Source organism: Lonchura striata, chromosome 30 (genome assembly GCF_050655825.1).
Source record: "Lonchura striata isolate lonStrDom1 chromosome 30, ASM5065582v1, whole genome shotgun sequence".
In the NCBI taxonomy this organism is placed as follows: Eukaryota; Metazoa; Chordata; class Aves; order Passeriformes; family Estrildidae; genus Lonchura; species Lonchura striata.
The window spans coordinates 3,847,410-3,862,679 of NC_140732.1; the positions used below are offsets into that span (position 1 = coordinate 3,847,410).

A 15,270-nucleotide genomic window follows, 5' to 3' on the forward strand; every position below is an offset into this window, starting at 1 on the left:
TGGGGGACAATGGACCCAAAAGATGCTGTACAGCCAAAAGTGCCGGCTCCAGGGGCACAAGGGCGCCGTTGTGCTGCGGGGGACCGCGATGCCCTGAGCGGGGCCGATGCTGCGCCGCGCCTTGGGCACCCCTGCCCGGCCCCAGCCCGCTGCCATTGCCCGGCCCGGGACGCTGCGCGGCCGCGCTCACTCGCCGCTCGTTCCCCTCGCAGCTCCGGCTGCCGCCCTGCCGGGCCTGGCCTCAGCCCCGCCCGGCCGCCCCGCGACTTCTCCCGCTGGCCCCGCTCACTCAGCAGCCGCGCCCGCTCCGAGACGCGATCCCGGCACACTCGCCTGATGGCCCCCTGCAAGCCAAGGCCAGCGCCGGGCTGAGCTCGCCGCCCGCCGCCCGCCGGCTCCCGCCGCCCTCCGTCTGTTGCCGGGGCGCCGGCGGCGAGCCGGGTCCCGCAGCAAACGCTGCCGCAGCCGCCGCTGCCCAGCAGGGCCCTCCCGGCAGAGCTGCTCCAGGGGAGGCTTCTCTGCCCCTGCGGGCGGCACCGCGCTCCCGCTGTTCTGCCCCGGCAGCCCGAGCGCCCGGCGCGCTGCTGCTTGCCGAGCCGCCCCGGGCTGCGGCGGCTCGGGGCCGGCGGCCGAGCTGCCGAGCGGCGGAGCTCGGGGCGGGGAAGCGCCTGGGGGAGCTCCCGGCGACGGGGCGGGAGCCGGGCGGCAGCGGGGCGGCTCCAGGCGGAGCTGCGGCAGGGGCTTCCTTCGGGGTTGGGGCCGGGCCAGAGGCCGCGCCGGGCAGAGCCACGGGACGCTGCTGCCCCGCCACGAACAGAGTGAGGAACTCTTCCAGAGGCTCCTGCGGAGGCGCCACAGCCACTCTGGAGAGAGCCTGGCGGAGGCGAGACCCTCGCGGGCCGGGCATGGCCGGGCAGGGGCCGAGCCACGCACGGGTGCCTTGCGGGACTCGGCGTGAGCCGGGCTGGGAAAGGCGGAACACGGACGGCACGGGACGAGATGGCACGGGAGTAGGGGACAGAGAGCGAGCAGAAAGTTGAGCGCAAGTCCGATCGAACGAGAGAACTGCTGCTGCTGCTGCTGCTGCTGCTGCTGCTGCTGCTGCTGCTGCTGAGGTGCCGGAGCTGGCGGCCGTTCGTCCATTGCCTCTGCAAACCCAACGGAGGAGCTGCTGCGGACCCCGTGAATGAATGAAAGAAACAAACAAATAAAAACCCAAAGTAATTCCTATCAGAGAAGTAACCAATCAAGGAAGCAATAAAGAAGAGTGTTGGCTTGTGGCTTCTTTCTTTGGGTGAGACGAAGCATTTCATGGGGAAGAATTGCCTCTTCTGACAGTTTTGTGAGAGTGGAGCATTTAATTTTCAAGTAGAAAAGGGAAATCACGTCAGTAATTCCATGTCTTTTCATCCTCTGTTGAGACAGTTGCAGGCTGCCAAAAGACATGGTCTGCAATATGGAACTTGGTGCCACGTTTCTTTTTCTGTCAGAGGATGAAGAGGGGAAGTATCCCAGAATCACGGAGCCGTGGCATGCTTTGGCTTGGAAGGGACCTGAAAAATCACATGGTTGCCATCCTGCTGCTGTGGCGGGGGACCCCTCGCACTAGACTGGCTTGTCTAGAGTTCCATCCAGCCTGGCCATGAACACTGTCAGGGATGGGACATCTACACCTTCTCTGGGCAACCTGTTCCAGGAGAGTCTTTTTCTGAATCCCTCATCTAAAGCGACTCTCTTTCCATTTGGATCCATCCTCTCTTGTCCTGTCCTTGCCTGCCTTTGTACAAAGTCCCTGCCCAGCCTTTCTAGTAGGTTACCCTCAGGTACTGGAAGGCCACAGTTGGGACAAGCCTAAGTCTAAGTCTCTTTTCCAGGCTGAAGAAGCTGAGCTGCGTCAGCTGTGTCAGCCTTTCCTTGCAGGAGAGGTGCTGCAGCCCTTGCACATCTCGCTGTCCCTCCTCAGCAGCGGCTGCAGCGTGTCCACGTCCTTGCTGTCCGTGCTGGGAAGAGCCGGACGCGGCCCTGCAGGTGCAGTGTCAGGGCGGGGAGGAGACACGGCCCTGCCTGTGGCTCCAGGAGCAGCACATGGCGAGTGGCTGCCCGCCCTGCAGAGAGCTGGGCCCTTGTGCCTGCCCTTCTCCCCAGGGCGCCTTTCCCTGCTGCTCGCTTCTCCCATGGCTCGGGGAAATGCACCCTGTGCCCCCCTCGGTGCCGCCCCTCGCCGCTGCCCCCGGGGCTGCCCGGCGCCATCTTGAGGGCCCCAGGCCTCGGCCTCACCGTGCTCACCCAAAGGCCGTGAAAAGCAGACAAAGACACACACCCAGAAAGTGCCCTGTGCTACCCAGGTCAATCTTTTGTCTACAGCATGAGCTTGCTTTCAGAGTCTGCATAAGATTGTAAAATCACCAGGAGAAACGAGCATGAACAAGTTCTGCTATGGCAGTATCTCAAGGCTTTGAGGGAGAGGGTTGTGAGGGCCTATTAACTCACAGGGATGCACAGAAAGTGTTGAAATGGAAAAAATAGTCAAAACCATTTAGAACTGGGAAGGAAAATCTGAGACACTGGCAGCTAGCACCTCAGAAACACGTGGCTTTTGCTCCTATCATCTGAGAGCTTGCTGAGCAGGAGCAATTCTTTGAATTGCATCAGCGTGGCCATGGCAGGAAAGGGAAGCGAGCAGATGGATTTAGTTTCTCCTGCCACCCCCTGAAATCCCAGTTCTCATTTGTGTGCGCTGCAGATTCTGCATCAGGGGCCTGTGGCCCTGAGTGGGTGGCCGCCGCCTAAAATTTGGAACGGCGCAGGATGTCTCCCAGACCAAGCCTGCCACCAACTCAAATGTCTACTGCCCTGACAGTCCCAAGTGCTCCCTGCAAACTGAAATCAGCAACCTGGGGTGGCGATCTTTGTTTCACAGAGCAAATGGCCGCTGTTTGTGTTCAGGGGCCTGTGGCCCTAAGTGGGCAGCCACCTCCAAAAAATCCAAACAGCGCAGGATGTGTCCCAGGCCCCCCAACTTGCCACCACCTCGAACTTGCTCTGCCCTGACAGTCCCAAGCTCACCTGGCAACCTGACACCAGGAACCTGGGGTTGCGAGCTTTGTTTTCCAGGGAAAAGGGCCGGCGTTCTTGGTCAGGGGCCTGTCCAGGGCCCTGAGTGGGCTGCCGCCTCCAAAAAATCCGACCGGCACAGGACGTGCCCCAGAGCCAACGTTCCACCACGTCAAACTTGCTGCACCTTCCCCTGGCCTTGCTCACTCCTGTGCACCTGCTACTGAGAGAAAGTGACTGTGAAGCCTGGGTCACCTATTTTCACCCGGGAGAACTGCTCCAAATACACAGGAATCTCCAATATGCAGGAATCTCCCAGTATGCAGGAATCTGTGTCACCAGTGAGCAAGAAGACACTATCTAGACAGCACTGCAAACCAGAGGAAACCTGATTCTAGGCAGCTTCCTTGCAACTGTCTCCCTTATAATTGATATTTTATTGTTTCCTTTGCAGGCTTGCGCTTATCAATGACACTTTGCTGTACGAAACAGCTGGAAGACTTCTACCTCCTTTGCCAAATTCTGGGGCAAACTGCGGTGATAAATGAGCCCTGAAACAACATGATTGATAGTTCTGTAGCCTCAAGGTGCACTGCAGATCCTTTTGTACAAATCAAATCCTGCTTAAGTCTCCTTAAATTTCTCAGGGTGACCTCTCTTCTTCCCTCTCTCAATTCTTGTTATTAATCACTGAAAGTCTACCTTGCTTTTTAAAATGTTATTTTAATTAAGGGTCATATATTTCCATTTATTTTCCCTTCAAGTAACATTGGGCCTCAACCACTGTCAGCTCAAAGGGGACAGTGTATGTCTGGTCAAAGAAAACACTGCTTGTAAAGACAAGAAGGCTGCTGGGCTCTTGGCAAGTGCATGCGCAGAGACACTGATCCATGTGCTGATGAGCTGCTCTCACTGCTCCTTCATTTGCAGAAGCTGCCAGTTAAAATCACAGCTGGAAACAAATTAAATCTGACTTTCTGACTTGCCAGAATGCACTATCTTTGGTACCTCTGATGCCTTTTTGGCATCTAAGACACCTTTTTGGGCTACCTGAAAACAGAAGCCAGACAAAATTAAGGCAATAAAAAAGCATTTCTATTTATTGAACGGCCTTCAGGTACATTTAGGGCAGATGAAGCCCCGCCAGGGCTGCACCCAAAAATGGACCACGGCTCACAGGTTTTCACACTTTTAGAAGTTTGGGCCATTTGCATATTGAGGGTTCATCTTCCAATTCCAGCTTCAGGTAATGAAATCATTTACCCCAAGTTTGCTCCCCCCAGCTCACTTTTGTTTCCATCTCTGGGGTCCTGCAGCAGTGAGGTGTCCTTGACTGCCAGGCCTGGAGAGGAATTGCTGTGTCTGCCCAAAATGGGAAAGCAGCAGCTCACACTGTGTGTGGAGTTTGGAGTTATACACTAAAGAACTGCAGGGTTAGAAATCGATGGAAAATATAAAATCTGAAATGCTAAGGCATCACCTGTGGTAAGGGAAGGTAACAATGGTACTGCAGAGAGCACCTGCCCAGCTGGGGCTTTACCTGCTGTTAGCAGGGAGTTCACAGCTGGAGCCCTAAATCTGCTCTAAGGCTACTTTGATGCTGCCATTCATTTCCAGGCACTTTGGGAGGACAGCTGAGTGACAAAAGCTTCAGGTTTCCCATCTGAGTGGTGACTCTCTTGTCTGGGCTAAGCAGTACATTAAGTTGCCTTGGAATCTCCATGTGGGAAGTGCCATATAGTGCAAAGTATTTCTATTGGTGCACTAGAATAAAGATTTATTAGCAAAAGCCAAGAAATCTCTGCAGCAGGACAAAGCCTCCTAAGTTAGCCTTGTAGCACCACACTGGGGCTGAGAAGTCCTTCAGACTCTCACAAGTGGGAGTTATCCTGGTGATGGGAAGAGCAGTGTTCAGTGAGAGGAACCCAGTCGGTTCTGCTTTCAGAGACTCTTCACTGAGCCCAGCCACAGCATGGATGTCCATGAAGGCAATGGGTGCCCTGAGTTACGTTAGTTTTTAGGAAGATTCACTGCATAAAAACGTTGTGAAGCATTCCAATGATGCCTCGGGTTTTAACTTTTCTATTTTTCACACTCTGGGTTGCTTTAGTGTGTGCGTCTGGGTTTAGTATTGGGGGATGTTGAGCCCTCTGTACAGAGCAGAGAGACAAAACAATTCCTTCTCTAGCTGGGGACCAAGGACAAATCATCCAAATCTCAGGCCCAAGGGCACAAACAACGTGGGTTGAAGAGAGAAAAACAAGCAGGATGGGACTTCATGGGCTAAAGCTAGAATTGAACAATTAACTCCAATATGCAAATGGAGCAGAAGTGATCAAAGTGAGAGACCCCGTGAGCAGTTGTGCATTTTGTGACCATTTTGGGTTCACCTGGGCTGTAGACATGGCTGGAGTCTTGTACTGCTCAGGGTGTATCCATTGAGGCCTTTTCATAAATCCCTACTTTATTCATTAACTCAGTCTAGCCTCTGTTCTAGGGCAGCCTTTACAAGGCATCAGTTTGGTCAGAATTACATACTCAAACCACTAAAATTCTAGTTTTTCACCCTGTGTCAATTCACCTATTACACTACTCAAACCCTTTTGGCTTGTAATTCCTCATACAGTGTTGGCAGCCTCTCCCAGAAAGTAAAATCGAAGCCACAGGTGCTTTTGACTTCTTGCCTGGGTCTCTGAGCCCCCTGCCAGGGACTCGAGACATCCAGGGCAGCCAGAGGGATGTCCTGGACTCCAACAGTAAGATACTTTGGATCCTAAGTTATATTATTTCTTCCCTAGCTGTGAAATGAATGGTACCTTTAACCCAATGCTGTATATACCTACTAGTAGTATCTTTTTGTCTTTTTTCCTGAGTAGTATTAGTTTGTTTTAAGACTTATGTCTGTTTTGTGTCTATTAAAGAAAGAATTCATTCTCTAACAGACTGTGTCAGCTATTCTTCAAAAACCTGTGAACCAGAGTGGGTTTTGGGGTGCTGGCCACCTCAATAAACTTCCTGCCTGCTGCCAGAGACCTGGGCAAGGGGCAGGGTCTTATCTAAACCCCCACATCCATTTGTAAAAGTGAGTCCCTGCTGGCCCCAGCTCACCAGGCAGCTGGTACCGCTCTGCCCCGCTGGCACCTGCAAGGGCAGCAAAACGCACAGCATCACTGCCTCAGCCTGGCCAGAAGGCACTTCTCACACCAGTGGCTTTATTGGGGTGCAGGTATTTTGCAGCAGTTCCAATGCCTATCTCCTCCCCCCTGGGCAGAGCATCTCACAATGGGTCATTATGAGTCACGAGGTGTGTCCTTTATCACCTGCTCCTGGACAGTGTTATCTCTGAGTCGTGGGGCAAGGCATTGATGGGGCTATTAACAGCAGATAAGGAAAACTGCCCCAAGGCAACTCCTACTCAGATGGTAAACAGGAAAACGTTTTGTTTTTTTTTTAATCTTGGACAATGGCCAATAGAAGAGGGCAAGGAAAAAGTTTTGAAAGAATCTTGGAAAACACTGCATGAAAGGTATATTTTCTATACCTTAAAGAATTCTCTTTAAACAGCCCTGGTTTCCCTAGCTCTTTTCCCAGCCAGAGCAGGAAGTGCTGCAGGGCCCAGCATCCTCTTATGTCCTACCTCCATGCCTACAGCACTTCTGTCAGCAGGCTGGCACTGAGCTGTGTCTGGCAGTCCTGCTCTGAGCTGCTGATGGTGGGAGCAGTGTGTGCTTGGTAGGGAAGAGGCTGTGATCCAGGGTTTCCTCTGGAGAGCAGCAGGAATGAGACCTGCAGCCAGACTGGGGCTTCTCTCTGTTGTTACCATCTCTGCACTGGACACGCTGTGATCAGCACCGCACCGACCGCTTCTTGGGGCCGCTTTAGTGAATCGTGTGGCTGTGTGACAGCAAGAGTTGAGTGTGTGCCCCGTGTGTCTAAGCAGAAATAGGGAGCAAGATAAAACCAACCTGAGCTCCTCATTTTGGGGAAGCCTTTAATAGAGGTGCTGAAGGGAATGTCTTTCTCCCAAAAAGCCAGGGAATCTCAGGAAAACGGGAAACTGGACAGGACAAATGCAGATCTGAACCAATGTGGTTAATCAAACATTCTCCCCTTATTCAAGATAAGATAGTATTTTATATAAGCTTCTACACAGTTTACAGTTACAAAGACACTCTGATTGGCACACTAACATTGTTTACCTTTTCCTTAAGGTGTCTAAACTTTTCACACTGCAGCTCTACTCTAATTCATGCTCTGATAGCTGATTACTTTGTAGGTACCTTAACATAATTTCTAACTGTGCCACTACTGAATTCTCACTGCATCAAAGGCTTCGAGGCCCCATCAAGGCCGCTTGTCAGGCCTAGTCTGACTGGGTTGCTCAAACCTCATAATTCATGTCCTCTTTCTCTCAAAAATGCTGCAACACTCCCAAAGCCATTTAGCTACAGAATTGGAGGAAGACTTGCTGAATACTCAGGTGAGAAAATAGGAATGAAATCGAGAACATATTGAGCTGCAGCACCTCCTTGTATGACAGGCCGTTTTAGGTAAGAAAGGTGTATGTTCAACCATTGCCAGGTCAGAAACGCTGCTTTTCCCGAGCAAAACTAATTGGAATCATCTTTGCAGAAACGGCCTCTGTCTTCTGCATTTATCCATCCTGTGATGACCAAGAAGCAGAGGACTGACCAAGAGCCCAGCAGTATCCAGCCAGCAGCTGCTGGCCATTCTTCTTCTTCCTTGGACCTGCCTTCCACATCCTGCTCAACTTTGAACCTAGCTCCAAGTGTCAGCTCCATTTCCACCTCCACCCATCAGCCAGAAGAGAAAAATAAAATTCGGACTCTGTCTGGAATCCCAGCGCCTGTCAGGGTGCAGGGGAAGACTCCCAGCTCCAAAGGTGAGAAAACAGACTTAGACAGGGGGAAAGAATCCCATCCTTTGGATTTCGATAAAATGCTTGCCATGAGCAAAGCCAACGAGATGAACAGAGAGTGCAGGACCCATACAGAAAAGGAGTCACACAGTCCAAGTGCAAAGGGTATGAAACTGATGGACCACTTTTAGATATGCTTCCATTTCATTTTTTACTGGATATTGGTATGGTTTTTTAGTCATATCTAGCCTCCCATCCACTGGCATCTCCAAGTCGTCCCCACCTTCATCCCCAAGCCTGTCTTGGTGTCAGGGAATGTCCCAAACCCAAAGATGCAGCCCTTTGCACTTGGCCTTGCTGAATCTGATGAGGTTCCAAAGGCCCCACTTCTTGGTCCTTCCAGATGGCATCCCATGCCTCTGGTTTTGGCAAACTTGTTGAGGGTGCACCTAATCCATTCTAGAGGATGCATTTGCTGAGGGTGCACTTAGTGTCATTCTAGAACATAGCTGAATGCTTGAGCTTACAAACTGGGGAAATCATATAAAAGCAAAATGCATAAAAATATTTTTTCATAAAAACTTCCCATCCAGCATCACTCCTTTACCAGCTTTTAATGACTGTTTCTTTTTAATGCTTTACATTTGGATTCTTGGAGATCTGTAAATGACCATCAAATAGAGGCTCAAAAAGCCTTGGTACATCCTTTTGTATCAGCTTCCTTGCCTTCTCCAAACCTCCAGTTTGAACTATTTGTTTCTGGTTTTCCCTCTCTTTAGGAGAAAAAGCAGAGGTCAGAGGAGCCCAGCAAAGCAATTCAGGTCCTGTGCCTGAGAAGAAGAGGATGATGTCTGTGAGACTTGCAGACATTGACTGGAGCGGTTGCGCTGCTGTTTACGGCCGACCCTACAGGGACAGGGTGATTAATTTACTTGCTCTGAGGGATTACAAGGAGCCAGAGTTACTTGCTCAGCTGCAGAGAGATGGAGTCAGGCAAAAGGACAAGGATTCCCTTGGAAAAATCCTTCAGGAGGTGAGATTGTGGAGCTTGTGCCACAACTTATTCCATCATGCTATTCTGCCGTTCATAATTTTACTACTTCCTCACCTGTTTAAATTAGAGACTTTTCCAATACTCCTTTGAGTTAAGTTCCACTGGGATGTCTTTCTCATAGGCTTTCATAAAATGCACACCCATTGAAAGATGCAGTAAATCCTTCCTTCCTTCTTAAATATTCCCCATCCACATAGGCTTTTGCTGAATAATGCAAGCATTAATATACCGAATAGGACTATTTCCTCTTTAGCTAGGAAAAAGCATCTTGGAACCTAGTCAAAGGACTCCAATTCAACATGGATACACTTTCAGTTGATCCTACAGTGACTTTAAGGAACTGATTCCCTGAACCTGTGAGGTTTGTTGCAGTGTTTGCCCAGGGCAGTGGCAGGGATTTTTCACCCTGAAGACATTCACAATATAATGAGAGCCACGTTTTGCCATCCCAACTCAAGTAGCCCATGTAGGTTTCTGTAGTTTGCATATATAGGTGTAATGAACATTTGTTTTCCAAAATGTCTGCCTGTAAGTTGCTGACCTGAATGCAAAGGATAATTCCTTCAGGCTGAAGGAACATCTGTTTCAAACCCTTCAGACTGATTTGCCTGGCTACAGCAAAACTGAGAGAGCAAATTTGAAGTTAATACTTTCTAGGTAAGTTCAGTCCTTTGGGGAAGGAAAAGAGCCTTTTCAAAAGAAAGCCCTGGGAAATGAAGCCTAGGTTCTTAGAATATGCTGAGGCAGCAGGGACGTGCCAGGATCCTGGCCCTGCACAGGACACCAGGTGCCCAAGAGTGCTGTCCAAACACTTCCTGAAGCCTTGCTGCAGGGACCACTGGGCTGGGGAGCATGTTGCAGTGCTCAAGCACCCTCTGGGGCTTGAATGTTTTCCTGATATCCTGCCTAAAGCTCCCTCAACTCAGCTTCATGCTGGTTCCTTGAGTCCTGGCACTGAAGGTCTGCAAGGAAAGGACTATGACAGTTGATATTTTGGCCTTGTAACTTGAAATATTGGACCATCCTTACAGAAAAGCAGCTCCATCTCAGAACCCCACCAGCAGCAGCCAAGCAACATCTCCAGGGCCTTCTGAGAGAGATGCTCCAGCAAGACCTGCTCAGGTATTTTGTGCATTTTTAACATTCTGTACTCTGTATTAGGTTTCAGCAGACTTGCTGGTGGTATAAAAGCTGTGATGTGAATGTGCCGGACCAGTCCTAAGCATGGTTTGCCTCAGACATTCCAAGTGCTGTGACAAGAAGGCTGTGATGAGAAGAGAGGATCCACCAGGGGTGGAGCAGCACTGTCGTGAGCCAAACTTCTGCTCTGCCTGAACACTTGAGCTCAGTCCCCACCCTCAACTCATTCCCTGGAGAAGGCCTCAAAGGGCTGGCTCTGCAGGGAAAATCTCCTGTACATAAGAGGCTGCAGCAGGGTGGGGCAGATGGGGCCCTCTCGCTCTCTTGTCCCTCTGTCTCTCTGTCACTCTCATTGCTGACTCCAGCTCTGCACTATCCATGTGGCTGCACCAACACAGGAGCTACAGAATGGTGATATTTCCTCAGTCCCTCCTCTGCCTCTGTTTCTCTCCTCCCTCACTCTGCCTGGGCACACATGGCTGTCCTGTTCTACTCCATCCTCAGGTTGGAAGTTTGCTGGGGGTGTGGAGAGCTTCTGGCTCTGTGTTGTGGCTTGTGAGTCAGCAGCTGTGAGAAGGTCCTTGGGAGGAGCTGAGAGATGATTGAAGGGCACTGAGCAACAGCGAGGGCTTGCTGGTAACCACTTGTGACACTCTCTTGTACAAATGCAAGGGCTTGTTAGCCAGCAGCTTTTGAGTCTGCACAGCAGGTAGCCTGCTGGATTTAAGACAGCTGCTCCTAAAAGCACAAGAGTTCCTTGACATGTGGCTGCTGTCTTTGTTCATCCTGATGAGAATTCACAACCAACCGTCACACCCTGTACTCCTGAATTCTAAGAGTGAAGCACTAATCTCATTTTTAACACATAAAACTCTAAAACAGCCAGTGCCTCATCAGTAAATCATGTGGATGTTTGACAGCAAAAGCTGAGTATTTTCCTGGTGTGTGCAAGCAGAAATTGGGACCCAGATAAAACTTACTGGATCTCCCCTTTGGGGAGGTTTTGCTGGAACTGCTGAAGGGAGTGGCTGCTTCCCAAAGCCTTTTATCAGTAGACTTGGAGAAAGACTGGCTAAGTCCTAAGATGAGAAACTAGGAATGCAATAGAACAGATATTTACCTGGAGGTCCTCCATGTTTGACAGCTGTTTTAATTTAAAGAACATGTGTTTTCAGCCTTTGCCAGTTCACAAATCCTGCTTTTTTTAGAATGGGAGCAAAACCTGACCTGAGTCAGAGATTAATGAACTGTTTTGTTATTGTTGTAGAAACAGCTTTGGGCTTCTGGCTTGACCAGTCCTGTGATGAGCAAGATGCAGAGGATTGAGCAGTAGCTCAGTTACCTCCAGCCAGCACCTGGTGGCCACTCTTCTTCCTGGGTGCTGGCTGTGACATCCCATTCTACTTCCTACCTGTCTGCAAATGTCGGCTCCATTTCCCCTGCACCCATAAGGTTCAAGAAAGACACAAATTTCTGAGTTCTACCATGACAGCACTCATGTGCTGAAGACTACCATGTCAAAAAAGATGTGAAGAGAATTCAGGAGGCTGAAGCAGTAGTGTCCCTTGGATCTCCGTGAAGGTATCAATGTGCAGCTTTTCCTAACTCCAGTGTGGATAACAATGGAGTAAAGATTTGATGATTAAGCCTCTGCATGAATTGAGGTGCAAGAAAGACCATATTCCAGAGTCAATAGTACAGACATTCTTTAATAGTAAATGTCAGCTAAGGAGGTAGAAAGCTAAAGGAGGAGATGGGCCAGGTGGGGAGAAGTGCTGAGATGAACACCGAGGTGGGTCAGGCCCGGATGGGCCCTCCCTTCCTGCAGTGCAGCTGCAGAGGCTCAGCTGCAGCAGTGCTGCTGCATCCCCTCATCGTATTTGCAGTGCAGGAGGGGAGGGAGAAATGGGTGTGGGTGTGTGTGGTATAAAACACTGGGAATTGCTCCCAGCTTGTCTCAGAGCAGTGATGTTGGCAAGGGCAGGCAGGCTCCTGCAGCTCTGGGGCTCTGGGGCAGCTGTGGCCTTTGGAGCAGGCAGGGCCCTGGGCCCCGCTGGGTACAGCCAGGGATGCTCTGGGGAAGGCTGAGGGCAAGCCTGGCCCTGCAGGGCAGCAGTGCAGTGAGGCCTGTGCTCGGGCTCTTGCTAGCAAATGTCACTGGGCAGAGGCCAGTAGTCGAAGCTGCTGCTTCTCGGGAACCTCTCATAATGCTGAAAGGCATCTGGAGTTTTATTTTCAAACTTATCCTGCACACCAGTCAGGCGCATCTGGCCTGGGATGCATAACTGGCATATGTTGTTGTCTGTCCTTGTACTGAATTTAAACTTGTTAAAAATTAATTCCTTGTAAATATTTATCTCAGGATGGTTTGAAGTGTTTATTCCCATGTGGAATGAGTTTTTGTCATTGCAAAGAGAACCAGATCTCCAGGCCCAGAGGAGCAGAAGCTTTGGGGTAACAGTGTTGGCATATGGCATCGATTATTCTCATTGCCACTTCATCTTGGGTTTGTATCATGAGCTTGATAAACCTCACACCTGTTGATTTGAGCGAGAAGGGATTGAAGAGTGGCTTCAAGCGTTAATGAGTTTTGCCCTCTTTAGGAGCTGCTGTGCTTTGGGTTGTTGTTGTTGTTGTGGTTTCAGACTTGTCTAGAGTTTGTTCTTAGGTGTGTAATACAACAGCCTCAGTTTGCCAATTTCCCAGAAAGATGGTGGCTCACAGAGAAAAATACCTCCAAACTCAAACTGAGAGTAATTTTATTTTTTTACATGAATAAAACCAGACTGGCCTGGCTTGGTAGCCTCTGAGTCTGCCTCAAGGCTATTTGAAAGAAAAGGTCATGAAATTTTAAACTCTGCAGAAATGTTGACATGCCCTAATTTTCTTTTGATTTCTCCATCCTAGGGTAGCTCCAGCTACTCTGAGATGAAGAGCAGATGCCAGCACCTCCACAAAAAGCTGTCCCACATTCAGCAATGAGTATCTGAATTTGGCAAGCAGCAAGTGGAGTCCTGGCACCAGTCGTCTGCTTCAGCAAGGAAACATCTGTGAACTCAGGCTGTTTTATTTTAAAAGAAGATTAAGTTCTTAGGATTCTTCAAGTTAGGATTGAGTAGATGATTATTTGTTAAAAACATAGGATTAGTTAGTCTAAGATTACAGAATTTAATACTGAACTTCAGCAATAAAGAAGTTGCATTCTTGTTAATGCCTTCTCTTACTGCCACTTCTCTCCAAAGAAGTATTTTTTCCCATACTGGTTGGGGGATGGGCCAATTAAATCCACTTTCTAAAAAAACCACTAATTTTACCCTAAACCAACCATTTTTGGCACCCAATGTGAGGCCCAAGAAAGAAGAAAAACCTGCAATGATTGCACTTCGTGCTTACTCTGTAGTGGCACAAAGCCGTCAGTAACCATGTAACTTGAAGTGGTAATGTCTCTCGGGGTGGGGGCCTTCACGTGTTTCTAGTCCCAAGGCCTTTTTGAAGTTGTAATACCTTTCTAGTCACTAGAATTATTTTCTTTTCTAAAAATAGCTCCACTATTGTTCTAATACATAGCTTTTACAGTAGAGGTGCATAGGTTTCAATAGCTATTGTGCTAGGCACAGTAATAATAATTTATAGGGAGTTTACAAAAGTACTGAAGTTCAAGATATATTTGATTTATAGTTTCTCCATCCTACCTGATGTCCCAATTCCAGTAGCATGTCTTGGGAGTTTATTAGAAATTACACCCAGTTTATTAGAGGAAAAAAAAGGGATGAAGCTTTCCAGCCTTTCCTTTTCTTCTTCTCCTTTGGATATGTTACGTCCCTTTTTGAAAATGTTCAGTTTCCCCTGAATGTTAAAGAGACCACTTTCCTCATATCTAATCTGGAAAAGTTCCTCTATATAGTCCACAGCTTCTCTAGACTGAGGGCTAAAATGTCCAGAGGGGCTGATGAGTCCCCCAACCCAGAAGTAGACCCAAGCGGGAAGAATTCTGAGTAGTGTAGAAAATAAGAGAGAATAAGTCAAACCCTGAAAGAATTTTCTAATCCCCCCAGCCTAGAAATTTTCATATGAACAAATTCAGAATGCAGATGAGGTGGGGAAATATCTAGAGAGAGCTACCATGATGACTTTAATGAGAAAAAGATCATTGCAATAAGCTAGGCCCTAGCCTTTGCTTATCGCAGACTTCTAAATACTGTAGAACAGCAGACAGAAGCAGGGGGCAAGGAGATAAATCAGCAGCTACCCCAGTAACTCAAGCTGCAGTCAACAGCCCAGCTACTCAGGTTATAGCTAAACCAAACAGTGAACCTAAGTCAGCAGTTAAAAAGATAATAATCCTGAACCCAATCAATACAAGACTAAATGTGAAAAACATGCTCTACTTTACAGCCGGGAGCTAAAATCTGTCCTAAAACTTATCACAAAAACTACCACTAAATAAATCTTCTTTCTAAAAACAACCCTTCAAAAGTTCTCTTCCAAATTTACCCTAAATCAAGACAACTTGTCTTGATCTACTGTTTTCTGCCTTTTTTCCCCTGACATTTCTTCGCCCATTAGTTCCTCTCAGTGGCTGTTTCTCTTCAGTAGTTGATGAGCTTCTCTTCTTTTTTCCTGCAATCCCCTACTTAAAAATATAGGTGCCAAAGCAGTGGCCCAAGAAGCCCCTGCCTGTGCATCTGCTGAACAAAAAGTCTGTGCTCAACTTGAATAATCTCATTAGAACCCCAACGGAAGAAGCAGTTGTATATCTCCATAAATCCTTGCATGTCATGTAAGGTTTTTAACTCCAGCTGCAAATCAACTTTCTGTGGCCAAATATGCATGTCAGAAATCACCCAGCCTAAATATTTCCAGGGAGCAGAGCGCTGTACTCTCTCCGGAGCAACACACAAGTTGTTACTCAGCAACTGCGCAAGAATGAAAGACTCCTGCTGAGCAGTGAACGAGCTTTCTTGTGCTAACAGAATATCATCCATGTAGTGATATATCACCATGTCAGGAAAAGCAGCTCCAACAGGTAACAGAGCAGCACCCACAAAAGGTTGACACAGCACAGGACTGTTGCGCATTCCCTGAGGAAAGGTCGTCCACTCATATCTGCTTGCTGGTGCTTCATGATTTAAAGAGGGTAAGG

General features: G+C 48.9%; 1 pseudogene; it reads right to left on the bottom strand.

Annotated features, from left to right (window-relative positions):
* LOC146764958 (uncharacterized) lies at positions 1 to 1,890 on the bottom strand (annotated as a pseudogene).
* Between the last annotated feature and the right edge of the window lie 13,380 nt (positions 1,891 to 15,270).